The sequence below is a fragment of the Coenobita brevimanus genome, chromosome 65 (genome assembly GCF_032717465.1).
Source record: "Coenobita brevimanus isolate Jiangsu-jjx chromosome 65, ASM3271746v2, whole genome shotgun sequence".
NCBI lineage: Eukaryota > Metazoa > Arthropoda > Malacostraca > Decapoda > Coenobitidae > Coenobita > Coenobita brevimanus.
In genome coordinates, this window is record NC_137018.1 from 19,070,234 (window position 1) to 19,085,123 (window position 14,890).

Below are 14,890 nucleotides of genomic sequence, written 5' to 3' on the forward strand. Positions count from 1 at the left end.
TCTTTCCTTTGTAATTTTCTTAAATACGACATCAGTGGTCCTTTTATCTCACATAAACCCAAATTGCATCTCACCAGTACTCACTTTTTCACTAATCATATCTTCTAGGACTCTCTCCATTAACTTCATTATCTGGTTATGAAAGATTTATGCCTCTATAATTTCCCCTTTCCAGGGCATCACCCTTCCCCTTGTACACATATACAATTGTACTCTTCAGCCAGGCATCAGGAACAACACTCTCATAATCATGTTCATCACACTAGAAAGCGCTCAGAAAGCCGGATCCACACCCAAATTTAACTAATTCTTTCTTGGTCCATGGCCCACCTTTCCACAAAACTTCACTGAAATTCATTGAGGACTTTTGGAGATATTGTGTGGGATACTCTGGGTCCGGATCCGAATCCACCCCCAAATTTAATCATTTCTTCCTTGGCCCATGGCCCAACCTTCCACAAAATTTCATCAAAATCCATTCATAATTTTTTAACTCGTTAACTGCGCATGGCAGTTTTCTGGAGGTGTCCATGGTGTGCAGACATAGGGGTAAAAATTAAATTTTCCAAAGGCCTAATTTTGTCTTAGGAATTGAGAGAACACATGCCAAAGCATACAGTAACGAAATATTAGCTCAATATTTACCTTGGTAATGCCATGGATGAACATCGAAGTGTCTGATTCCCTATTGGAATGTATGGTTTTTGGTTTCTTTTTTGGTTTCGGTTTCGGTTTTGAAGGCTAAAACATTCTTGCACGGGGCGGCCTTTGTCACCATGCCACTATATTCGAAATTCACCAGTGTAGCCAGGGCTGTATTGAGCAGTCACACTCAGAACAGCCCAGGCTGTACAGAACAGTTAACGAGTTAAATAATTCTCCTAATAGGTCTGTGGATATAGGAGCCAGATCCAGATCCGGATCCACCCAAAAATTTAATCAATTCTTTCTTGGTCCATGAGCCACCTTTCCACAACATTTCATTTAAATTCATTGAGAACTTTTGGGGATATTGTCAGGGATACACCAGATCTGGACCCGGGTCCGGCCAAAAATTTAATCATTACTTCCTTGGCCCATAGACCACCCTTCCATAAAATTCATCAAAATCCATTCATAACTTTTTGAGTAATCCTGCTGACAGACAGACAGACAGACAGACAGACAGACTGACAAACAAGCAAACAATCCAAAGCTGGGTAAGACATAACCTCTTTGGCAGAGATAATAAGTAACTGATTACATCTACATCAGAATATATTTCACTGTGCTAACATCAATATTGGTAGTGTTATGCAGTATGAGCTGCCATCACAAGCTGCACAAAAATGGACAACTGTAATGATAATTTGGTTGCACTGTTACAGGAAAACCTTAGCCCTCCACTTTGGAGTTTTGTCTGCTACTGCAGATTCAACTCAAATCGATTAAAAAAAAAAAAAGGTCCATATCCTGCATAAACTTTTTACAACACTGGACACTGAGGACTGTACAATGCTATACTGGGTAAGGACTGCTGAAAACAGCCAATTGTCAGAGACCCTCTTACTTATGTATATATAGTCATCCCTCACGTGATGTGGCTAATTTAGACTGACAACAGGCCGCGCTATACTTTTCCGCGTTATACATTCCATATGTTTGCATTATAAAGGGCTAACCTAGACTGGATATTTTCCAAAGTCGTCCTTTTCATCTGAAATCCCACCCAAACCCTCCAAAAAACATCCTACTGACATTTACTCTGGTAGTCATACACAGGAAGTTATTAAAAATACATATGAAAGGTTCCTAGACATTAATAAAAAAGTTTAGGCCACTAACCTGACTAGCTCTTCTGGCCACACTCGCTATCCCCGGCGCCCCCAGACCCCATTCTCTGTAGTCACTGTCGAGATGTGGCTGGCAGGTCCCCTTTGTTGTCAGAGTCAAACCCTTCAAAATCCATGGACTTTCCAAATTGTCCTGATGGTGCTTTCATTATCCTTGTGCTTCTCTGCCATGCCAACTTGTCTCTTCCCGCCCTCCAACTCTCTCATTATCTCCATTTTCTACCCGTAGGTGAAGAGCCATCGCTTGTTGGTGGGTTCCAGTCACCTGTGAGGTATAACGCACACGTAACGATTCTGTACCATAGGAGTAGCCACCTCAGATGTGGGCATGAGGCAGGAGACCACCAAAAAACAATGGAGGACACCCCCAGCGCCAATGGAGGCACATATGCACGTGACGTCATGCAACCAATCACAATGCACTGCTCACCTAACGTCATCGTGGGCGGCATTTGAGTTTTGGCAGTCATCTGAGCTCCAATGCCCGACAACTCGCCACGGTATATATGTCTGTGACTGCAATTTATACTTTTTGGTCACCAGGGGTCAGTTTTGAGTCCTTTGTTGTTTATCATGGTACCTGAAGCCCTCTCACATGACTTCAGAAATGGGCTCCATGGGAGATATTGTATGCTGATGATTTGGTGTTGACTGAAGAGAATGAAAGGGAGGCAGAGTAAAGATTTAGGAAGTGGAGAGATGTTATGGGGCACAAGGGCTTACTAGTAAATGCAGATAAAACAAAAGTGATTGTATCTAGGGCTGGGGGCAGTACTGTCAAAGAAGAGGGAGAGTGGCCATGTGCGATTTGCCACAAGGGTGTGAGAAGTAATTTCTTGTGCTGTGTCTGTAATAAGTGGGTACATAAGAGATGTAATGGCACCAGAGGTAGACTGCGAGATACTGATGACTTCATGTGTGCAGTGTGTCGGGGAGAGCATGTGGTGATTGTCAGGAGTGAAAGGACTGAACTTGCTGAGGAGTTTCTTGAGTGTGTGGAAGAGTTCTGTTATTTGGGAGACATGTTATGTGCTGGAGGTGGGGCTGGAGCTGGCTCTGTGGCTAGAGTGAGGAGTGGTTGGAAGAAGTTTAGGGAGCTGTTGCTTCTAACACTGAGAGGGCTCTCCCTCCATGCTAAGGGATCTTTGCATGCAGCATGTGTTAGGAGTGTAATGCTGTATAGTAGTGAGACCTGGGCGGTAAAGGAAGAGGATATTTGCAGGTTCAAACATACAGAAATGACAATGATTAAATGTATGTGCAGTGCATCTCTGAGTGTGAGGCCTGGGGGGGCTAGGTTTACGATGAAAGAGCTGAGAGGTAGGATGGGACTCGAGTGTACTGGTGTTGTGATAAAGAGATGGTTTGGGCATGAGGAGCAGATGGGGGATGATAATTGGGTGTAGAAAGTGAGAAATGTTAATGCTAGGGGCAGGGTTGCGAAAAGCAGACCGAAAAAGATCATTGAATATGATCTCAGGGATAAGGCAATGAACAGGGAAGCTGCAAGAGATTGAGCGGCATGGAGAACCACCATTAGGTGGCCATGGCCAATGCATGCATGCATGCTGGTGCCTTCAAATATGAAATGAAACAAGACAAAATACTATAGGTGACCGCGCAAGTACGCTTCCGTGTTGTACGATACTGAGTTATTCGAGGGTTGACTGTATAATTATGATCTAAGACGTTTTGTCCTAACACCACCTGTGTGCCAGTTTCTTTACATACAATAACCCTCGAGTACTCTAGTCCTCATATATTTATTTCTGCCACTTTTAACTGTTAATTCAGATACAAAAACTGGCTTAAATAAAAAATAACAGTCATATGCTCAGTCAAAATCTTGATGTGGGGATTATAATCCATCGCACTCAAGTTACCTGAGAATTTACGAGAGGGGATGGAGATCTGGTAAGGTTACCAGAGAAGTTACCAGAAATAAATGCTTCATGAATATGAGGGTAAGGTACAATGCCTTCGCACAGTGAACGAGTTTATGGGCGGCAGACGAGCTCGTTCAGTGTGAATTCGTTCACTGTGAACAATATATCTTGTGGGAAAAATAGCATATGGGTGGCACTGCTCCCTCAATGTCCAATTTTTGAGCCTTAGAGACATACTAAAGGGCACATTTCAAACACATACAGTACAGATAACAAACAAAAGGTTACCTGCCTTAAATGGAGCAGATGGCAGTCCTGACTGGCTTGAATACAGGTGGTTCCAAGGCAGGAAGATACACTTAGGGTGACCCCATCACATCACCTTCCACTCCCTCATTCCCGTCACGTCACCAGTCACACTCTCATCACTTGACTGAACCACTACCCTACGTGCCTCTACCTCAATCACCTCTTCCAAAAAACCTTCAAAGTCCAAAGATGACACCAATGCCATCACATCATCATCGTCTTCCCCAGGACATGTAGCAGGGGATGTAGAGGCAGCTGGGTCCTGCTGTTCTTGAGTTTGGTAGTAGTGTGTGATGAGTGTCTGTTTTGTATTGTACCTTTCAGTGTAATAACAAAAATTAGTTTCTACCCCACTGAGCACTTCATGTGTCTTAACGGTGATCTACCGGGGGGGAGGTACGCTCAATGTGGGAGATAGCCGTTATGGCCTACTCTTTCCCACAATTTCGTTCACTTGGGGTTCAACTCGTTCATTATGGTTTTGTGGACCTGATTACCCCCCCTCGTTCACTAGGCGATTCATTCACTATGAATACATTCACTGCGCAAGGGCACTGTATCTCCCTCAATCGTGTCTCTGACGGGGCAATACTGGACTGGATGCTGAGAGGATGGATGACTTTATATAAGACAGAAACAAAATGTTGTAAGAGATCACCTAAGCTTACCTTCTTAAATCTCTCTCTCTCTCTCTCTCACATACACACAGACACACACACACACACACACACACACACACACACACACACGACATTGTCAGCGGCGGAGCTCTATGTAGATCGTGGGAAATAATGCTTAATCAGCAGTAAAAAGGGGGCCTGTCTATTGTGAATATGCAATTCAAATGTGTGAGTGGTGGTCCCATCTCAACTGAGCGAAAATAAGCTGGAGGAGTCGGTCAAATAAAACACAGTGATGGTTTTAAATTTTGTACGAATGTGCCATGGTGGAGAGAAGTAGTCCACTGTTTACATCAAGTGATAGTGAGTTCGTGGGGTTCTCCAATGAAGACCAAAATCAACAGAAATATTAAAATGGACCAAACAAGAGTAGCAAGTGTGGAGAAAATGGTTAAGAAGAATACCCAGGAATTAAAACAGGTATGGGGAACAATTAGGGAATTACAGGAATGGACCTCAGAACAGGAGTGTGAAAAACAACTTACAGAGCACCTGCTTACACAGTGCTGACCAGGAGAGACAGGTGTCAAAATTAAAAGCGAGTAATGAATCAGCCACATGCGAAATAAAACAGCTTAATTGGGAAAATAAGAGGCTGGAGGAGAAAAGGGACAAGATGAAATATAAACATGACAAGCATGAATCTAAAACTATGATGCATAAGGAACATATCAAGGAAATCCAAGAAGAACATTAGGGGTAGAAGAAAACTCAACAGGAAGATAAAACATGTCTTAAGGAGATTTTAGAACAGCAGAGAAAGGAAAACAGGGAAAAGGTGGAGATGGAAGTGGTGATGGTAATAAAAAGTAGTGAATCTTTGGTTAGGGATGTAGCAGATAGGAAAAAAGTATGATAATTTCAGGATAAAAGAAAAACCTATGTCAATAAGATCGGAAAGGGAAAGAAAACTGAGAAAGGCAAAAGAGATACTGTAATATCATTGGCTATGGAGGGTGATAACGAAGCTCAAGAAGAGACTGAAGAAGTGTTTGGGCTGGGAAGATACGAGAAGGGAGGAGCGCGGCCACTAAACGTTAAGTTTCAGTCACAGATTACAGTAAATGAGATTATTAACAAGAGATGGAAACTAGCAGACAAGGAGGGATTCATGAATATTCTGATAAGGAGAGATGCAAATAAGGAAGAATGAGCCATAGTACAGGGACTAGTCAAGGAAGCTAAGGAAAAAAACGACCAGAGAATGGAGGATGAGAAGACAGAGTTGTACTGGGGAGTTCTGGATCAGAAATTGTGGAAGTGGTACTGACAGAGTAAGGAAGAGAGAGGACAGAATAAAAAATTATGTAGAAAGATTGAAAGTGGTCTATGCTAACACAAATGGTTTAACCTAGGCTGGGCTAGATATCAATGATTTCTTGAGAGTATATGAGCCAGATATTATGTGCTTTGTAGAGGTCACATTAACCCCTTAACCGCGGGGCGTCACTTTCGTGACGCTTGGGAGCAAGGGATTATACCGCGGGGCGTCGCTTTTGTGATTCTGTGTTATTTTGAATTCCCCCGGGCTTCCAAGTGGGGGCTTGTATCATCTATCAGTACTGCCAATGTCCAACACTAGTCAGCACTCCCAATCTCATCTGTACTCCCATCCACTGTTGACAATTTAGCCATTTCTCTCCGTTCTTGACTCCCCTCCCTACCCCCCCTTCATTACCCTATCCTCTCGCCTGCCTGGCCGTGCTACGCTAAGTAAATCTTCCCTGGAATTTTTTACTGATTTCATCCATTGAAATAAGCCCTATGCCCTATTCTTATACCAAATAATATATACAAGAAAGAAATAAGGTAAGTGAGAGTGCCATACACCTGGAATTGGCTAATTATCACCTGACAACACTTCACGTGCACTCATTCGCTAATTTTCGCTGTTTATTTCCCCTTGAAATATGCCGTATAATCTATTTTCGTAATAAATATACATATATGGAGGGAAGTGAGAAGCCTAAGTGATATTTACATTCACCTGGAACTACCTAATTTATAATGTATTGTCTAGATTTCCTGCCAATCATTTCAATGCTATAAATAGCTGTGTCAAGAGGCTAAACGTTGGCAGTACTGATTTCCCTAGGTAGGCCTCCACCCCGGCCCACCCTCATCAGTTCACTCTCATCTTCCAGTGTGGGAGTACGTCTGTTCGCTCTTACTAGCTTCAGGGCCTTTTCACCCCCATGCATAGGGCCCTATGACCTTTACCCCCTACTAAACCTCGTGTAGAAAGAGGTAAAGGGCAGACAATTGATAAAAGAGTAACTACGATCTTTCTATTGAGTAAAACAATGCAAGTGGAATTGTCAATAATGTGTAAACAGCAAGTGAAAGTAATGAATGTAAATATACGTGAACAGAGGAAAATAGTTTTATAAGTTACTTCAAGTGACAGTGCATAACAGTGTAAATAAAATAGAAATGTAAATAACGTAAATAAAATAGAGAACGTAAATAGAAATGTAAATGAGTAGTATTATAAGAATACGAGTATATACCCTAGGAGTAATGAAAGTGAAAGTTTCACTCTAGCATGTCTGAATACTATGAGTTATGAGAGGGAAATTGAAAGCGACTTTCATGAGAAAGTGAATGCTACGTATTTTACTGAAAGAAATTGAATCCCTACAGTGACAATAAACTAATACTACTGAAGGAAACTTATGGATAAAGACTGTAGATATATATAAGTGTTATATAGTAATAGAAATATAAAGTGTGAGGGGTTTTATGAATAATAAATGACAGAGTACCAAGAGCGAACTAGCGCAAGTGCGACGGTCAGACGCGCTCATAATTTTCATTGCTTTCACAGTTGTTTTTTTTTTTGGAGTATGGATCCCAAACTACTTGAAAATCATAGAGTAGTATTTATAGTGTTAATATCTGGCTGTGGTAATCATATTACGGGTTGTCGGGAAGTGTAAAGTGGAGACTTCGTTACCCAACTTCAGAGGTCTCCACAAGTCCTACGGTAACCGACGAAGGCTCAACAAACATTCCAGGAGAAAGCTGAAGGTATGTGCCATAAGCATATGTAATTTTAATATTCTAGGACTAATAACTGATTTTTGGCAAATATTTTTTGAGAGTGTGTCGGAGCCCGAATAACCCTGCGGCACACGCAAAACATTGGTAAACATGCCTGCGGTGTAGGGGTTAAGAGGGGATACTGATATCCAAGTGGGAGATGGTAAATATAAAAAATGGAGAAGAGATAGAAAAGACAAAATGGGAGGAGGCATGATGATAGCAGTGAAGAACAGCAGAAATGTGGATGATGTGGAACTGGGAAAGGGTAGAGCAGAGTAGTAAATGTGAATCTACAAACCGGATGGAAAGACAGGATAGACATCACAGTAACACATGTACCCACCAAGACAAGGGCATGGAATAAGGATGAATACCAGGAGATGTTGTCCGGCATGGTTGGACACCTGGTGAGTGATTTTAATTGTAAAGAGGTGAACTGAGAAGAGTGGAGCTCAGGAGGTAGTGTTGATTCGTGAGGTAGTATAATGTCAATATAGCAATGAATAATGTAATGACGAACAGGGTCAATGAAGAGACAAGATTTAGAAGTGATGACACACCAGCAAGACTAGATTTACTGTTACCCAAAGAACCTGATGTAATTGAAAACCTGAAATATCTGTGTCCTACAGGAAAAAGTGATCATACGGATATTGAGTTCCAAATGACTAAAGGGAATGTGGCAATGAGAGATGAGCTACACAGGCATGAAAGATACAACTTTGAGAAAGCATACTTTATGGGACTGAGACAACTTTTCCAAGAGGCGGATTGGAGAGAATTAGGAGAAATGAGAGATGCAGAAGTGGGATATCTTTCTAAGCTTTTACAACTCTGGTGTAGAAAAATATGTGCCAAATGCACGTGGGAAAGAGAACCGAAAAAAGGATTGGTTCAACAGAAGGTGTACAGCTAAAAAAGAAAAGGATGCGGCATGGAACAAATGGAGAAACTAAGGCAATAACAGAACAAAGGAAGAGTAAAGAAGAACCAGAAATGAATATACAAGAATCCATAGAGAAGAAGAAACTAACTTTGAAAGAGGTATAACTGACAAATGTAAGGAAGAATCTAAATTGTTCTATATGTCTGTTAACGGCAAATTGAAATACAAGGAAGGAACTGATAAGCTGAAAGTAGAAGGAAAGGTCTACAAAGATGCGCTAATGCAAGCGGAAATAATGAACAAAAGTTGCCAACTGATTTTCATAAAGAAAGTGATTTTACAGAAGGGGAAGGTGTGACTAGAAATGTAGTGTTAAAAGATATAGAATTGAAAGTGCAGGAAGTGTATAAATTACTGGAAACTTAAGACGTAATGAAGGCCCCAGGACTTGATGGAATCTTGAACTGGATACTAAAGGAATGCAGAGAACAACTGGCAGACAAGATTCACAGTTCAGTTATATGTTCTCTGGAAGAACAGAAAGTGCCTCAGGAATAGAAGAGGGCCAATGCAGTACCAATTTACAAAGGAGAAAATAAGGAAGAACCACTGAATTATCAACCAATGTCCCTGACCAGCATGGTCGCTAAACTGTGCAAGACAATCCTGAGTGACTGATGATTAAAATATCCGGAGGAGATGGGCAGTTTGGAAGAAAGTCGGTTTGGATTCAGAAATGGAAGGCCATGTGTTTCAAATTTGTTGAGCTACTGAAGGGCAATTAATGTGCTACAGGAAGGAGATAGTTGGGTGCACTGTGTGTACTTAGATCCGGAGAAAGCCTTTGACAAGGTACCCCATAAGTGACCTATGTGGAGATTGGAGCAGATAAAAGGACTAAAGGGAAACCTCTTGTAGTGGATGAGAGACTTCATGAGAAACAGACAGATGACAATAATAAAAGACAAGATGTCAGGGTGGAGGGAAGTAACAAGTGGGATCCAGCAAGGCTTGGTACTGGCGCCTGTAATGTTCCTGATTTACATAAATATGGTGGATGAAGTTATACATGTCTGTTTGCAAACGATGCAAAGATCATGAGGAAGTAGAAGATAAGGAAGATTGTAAAATGATGCAGGAAGACCTGGACAGGATTTACGACAGGAGCCGAGTATGGGAAATGAGTTTCAATGCAATAAAATGCAAAATACTGGAAATGAGTAAAAGTACCATGAGGCCATCCCTGAATTACTCAATGGGAAAGGAAGAGATCATAGAGGCGAGAGAAGGACCTGGGAGTGTTAGTTCAGGATAACTTGTCACCCAAAAAACATGTCAACAAGACTGTCAGAAAGACATATAAGCTCTTGACAAACATAAGCAGGGATATGTTTAAACTAAGCGGGGCCCAGGACACTTGGTGAGCTGAGGGGCCCCTTCACTTCTAACACACACACACACACACACACACACACACACACACACACACACACACACAAACTAGAAGACAGCAGTAACAAAACAGAGAAGGTGAGTAGTGTGTAAGAAGAGCAAAAGGCAATATGGGCACATGTGGAAGAAGAACAGAAAGAAGTGGTCAGCTTACGGGAAATAATTCAGGAAGAAAGGGAAATGAACAAGAAAAAAATGAAAGAAAATGTAGTGAAAATATTGAAGAAACAAGAGAAAATTGTGAGAGAAACTGTAGAAAGGAATAGATGTGTGGTAATATCTGGAAATAGGGAGCAGGAAGAAAAGGTTAGATCTGGCAAGAAAAATACTGGGCAAGATCAATCCTGAAGGAAACAAGTGGGAAAAAGAAATTGAGGAAGTAAGGAGGGCAGGATCATATAAGAAAGGGGAAGCACGACCAATGAGAGTTAAGTTGTCATCAGGAAGTGTAGTAAATGATATACTTACAAAGACCTGGAAACTGAGTAAAGAGGCAGGGATGGAAAATATTATAATAAGAAAAGATTGAATGAAGAAGAAAGAGAAGTTTTAAAATCTTTGAAGGAACAAGGAAAAAAATGACAGGAAGACAGAGGAAGAATGTAAAACTTTTTCTTGAAGAGTGATGGATATGAAAGTAAGGAAGTGGTATGTGAGGAACTAGAAGTGAAGGAAACAAGGGGTATGGACATGAATATGAAAAAGAGAGGAGTGAGTAAAGATATAACCAGGGCAGTAAATCTAAGTATCATGTATAGTAATGTGGATGGGTTAATATCTAAGAAAGGGAAAACTGGAGACTATATAAATGAAAAGAAACCTGAAATTGTTTGCTTGGTGGAGACTAAATTGCCCTGAGATGTTGATGCAAAATAATTTTTAAATTCTTTTTTAATGTGAGGAAGAAGGAACCAAAGGCTGAGCCCACAAGAACGTTCCATCCAAGAAAAAAACATAAACAACACAACAGACAGCCAAATTCAAGATCCATGCATTTTGAGATGCATGGATACACTGCATTTGAAAGACTGGAGATCATAGGAAGTAGGAAATACAGACAAAGGGAGACAGTTCCAGAGCTGATCTGTTGCATAAATGAAGGATTGAAGTAATGGTTAACTCTTGCATTAGAAGTTGGACAGCAAAGGGATGAGGGTTTGTTGCTAGGCAGGTGCTACGCGACCGCTGTAAAGGTGGAGGAATGCAAGCAGACAGTTCAGAGGACCAGCGACCATTGAAGTAGCGATAGAAAAGAGATAAAGATGCAACAGTGCAGTGAAGAGACAAAGGTTGAAGGGAGCCAGTAAGAGGAGGGTTGATAAGATGAACAGCCTTTGACTTCACCTTACTGAGAAGAGCTGTATGCGGGTAGCCTCCCCACACATGAGAATTGTACTCTAAATAGGGACGAATAAAACCCTTGTATAAAGTCAACAACTGTGCAGGGATGGAACAATTATAATATTTGGAGGAAGGATAGAGAAAGCAAGTTTGGGGGAGGTATAATGATTTTAACCCGTAATGGCCTCAGAGCAAAAAATATAGAAATTGAAAATACCATGGCTGAACCTTTAGGAGTTGAAACAGAGGACAGTTATGAAGATAAAACAAGTGTAATAGTATTTTATATGCCTCCCAACACTAGGGCATGGACAAAAGAAGATTACAAACAGTTAATAAGAGAAACCATTATTAACCTGCCCCGTCCCGACCGATTTTCCACCACTAACTCCCCCCAATCCCGACCAATTTTGGAAAAAAATTATTTTGGCTCAAACCTCCGCCTTTGGTGAGAAACATCGAAAATTCATAGAGAAATCGCTCAACCTGAGATTTAAAATGCTGAATACAGGTAGCAGTACCCCTTACTTTACTGGGTTTTCTATCAGGCTGGCTCCAAAGAAAACGAGTTCTATGGGAGGGTAACTATTCCACACCACTCATAAACGGTATTTACAGTATTTATTTATTTGGCCAACGGCCATACCACGTTGAATTCACCGCTTCTCGTCCGACCAGCGAAGTTAAGCAACGTTGGGTCTGGTTAGCACTTGGATGGGTGACTGCCTGGGAACACCAGTTGCTGTTGGCACCCCCCTGGGGTAGGTTTTTTTTTTTTTCAAGAATACTCCCCCAGTATCCCTGCTTGTCGTAAAAGGCGACTAAAAGGGTAGGAGGAGGGTTAGTGCCCCTCCCCGGAAAACAACTAACTAAAAAGACAAACAATAAGCCTCGGACAAGGACTGACCAAAAGATGACGACCAAGGACATGGTTATTGGAACGTGGAATGTAAAGGGGGCGAATGATGAGGTGAAAGAGAGAGAGATTGTCCAGGTGCTTGAGGGTGCGAAAGTTGATGTATGTGGAATAACGGAAACGAAATGGAGAGGTGAGAGTGTGAGAAAATGGGAGTATGGATGGGGTATATGTGCAGGAGTAGGTGAGAATGAGAGGGCAAAAGAAGGAGTATGTATAGTTGTGAGTAAAAGATGGAAGAACAGCATAAGAGAGTATGGATCAATTGGGTCAAGGATTGTGTGGGTAAGATTGAAAGCTGGAATACAAATGTGGGCGATTGTGTGTATTTACCTATTTGTATTTACCTATTTGTAGTATACAGGAATTGAGCAATGCTCGTGTTGTCCTGTCTCCATATCCACATTTATCAAGTCTACCTTTACACACATGAATGTTTTTCTCATGCACCACCTCTTTGTCTAAGTCGTTCCAAATATTTAAGAATATACCTAATTGTGATATACACGGAATGTACTATGCTCGTGGGTTTCCGTCGCTGTTTCTCAATAAGTCAAATTTAACTTTAAACTCGTTTAAGTTTTTAGACTGGACGATCTCTTTGTCCAGGCTATTCCATAAGTCTATACTTCTGTAAGGAAAGCTATATTTCTTGATATCCTTCAAGCAGCTTGACTTTTTCAATTTCATTCCATGTCCTCTTGTTGCTCTCTTATCCCATACAAACAGATCTTCTTTGTCAATTTTATCTACTCCCACCATGGTCCTGAACACCGCAATCATGTCTCCCCTCTTTCTCCTTTCCTCTAACGAAGGCAAATCCAGTTTTTCCAGCCTCTCTCTGTATGACAGGTCTGTCAGACTGGGGACCATCTTGGTTGCTGTTCTTTGTATTCTCTCAATCTTGTTTATATCTTTCTTTTTGTGTGGGGACCACACTACCGCTGCATATTCTAACCTGGGGCGGATCATGGCCACTATCAATTTTTTCATCATTTCCTCATCCATATAATGAAATGCTACTCTTATGTTAGTCAAGAGCTTATAAGTCTCTCCAACTATCTTGTTAATGTGCTTTTCTGGTGACAAACTATCTTGGACCAGCACTCCCAAATCTTTCTCTTCTCTCCTTTTTGTGATTAATTCATTACCCAAAAATAATTCAGTGATGGTCTCCTGGTACTTTTACCCATTTCCAATATTTTACATTTCTTTACATTAAATTTCATTTCCCACGTCCGGCTCCAATTGTGTATCCTATCCAAATCCTCCTGCAGTATTTTACAATCCTCCTCAACCTCTATCTTCCTCAAGATCTTTACATCATCAGCAAACAGACTCGCATAACTGTTCACTCCATCTACCATATCATTTACGTAAATCAGGAACATTACTGGCGCCAACACTGAGCCTTGAGGGACTCCACTTGTTACTTCCCTCCATCCAGACATCTTTTCCTTTATTACTGTCCTCATTTGTCTGTCTCTCAAAAAGTCTCTCATCCATTCCAGAAGTTTCCCCTTTAGTCCTCCTATATATTCTAGTTTCCACATTAGTCTCTTATGAGGTACCTTGTCAAAGGCCTTCTCTAAGTCTAAGTACACACAATCCACCCAACCATCTCTCTCCTGTACCACATCAATCGCTCTTGAGTAAAAGCTCAACAAGTTTGAAACACATGACCTTCCACTTCTGAATCCAAACTGACATTCAGCCAAAATATTCATCTCTTCCAGATATTTTATCCATCTGTCTTTCAGGATTCTCTCACACAATTTTGCGACCATGCTGGTTAGAGACACTGGTCTATAATTCAGGGGTTCTTCCCTGTTTCCTCCCTTGTAAATTGGTACCACATTTGCCCTCTTCCATTCTTTTGGCACTTTCCCCTCTTCCAGTGAGCATACAATTAAGCTGTGAATTTTATCCGCCAGTTGTTCTCTGCATTCCTTCAGTACCCAATTAGAAATTCCATCAGGTCCTGGGGCTTTCCTAACATCTTGAGTTTCCAGTAATTTATACACGTCCTGCACCTCCACTTTTATATCTTTCATCACCGGAACATTTCTAATCACTCCCTCCCCTTCCACAAGCTCCTTTTCTTTAGTGAAAACTGACTGGAAACGTTTGTTCAAAATTTCTGCTTGCATTGCCGCATCCTTAAAGACCTCTCCATCTACTTTCAGCTTGGTGATTCCTTCCTTTTGTTTCATTTTGCCATTAACAAATCTATAAAACAGTTTGGGTTCATCCTTACATTTGTCAATTATACCTTTTTCAAAATTCCTTTCTTCTTCCCTACGTATTCTTGTGTATTCGTTTCTTGTTCTTTTATATTCTTCCTTTGTTCTGTCGTTACCTCTGTTTCTCCAATTGTTCCACGCCTTATCTCTCTCTTTTTTGGCTATCATACACCTTCTATTAAACCACTCCTTTTTCCTGTTTTCTTTCCCTCTTACTCTTGGTACAAATTTTTCCACTCCCAAATTATAGAGGTCTAGAGAGATATCCCACTTCCTCTGTATCTCTCTTGTTTCTCTGAA

At 41.1% G+C, this 14,890-nt stretch overlaps 1 protein-coding gene and 1 non-coding gene across 5 annotated transcripts in view; one reads left to right on the forward strand and one right to left on the reverse strand.

The window, feature by feature from the left end:
• The window catches only part of LOC145404821 (uncharacterized), a 152,656-nt gene that overhangs the window by 45,614 nt on the left and 92,152 nt on the right, over positions 1 to 14,890 (reverse strand). The window lies entirely within an intron of this gene.
• LOC145405205 (5S ribosomal RNA) lies at positions 12,064 to 12,182 on the forward strand. Its single transcript, XR_013898305.1, has one exon. It is a non-coding gene; the product is annotated as a 5S ribosomal RNA (ribosomal RNA).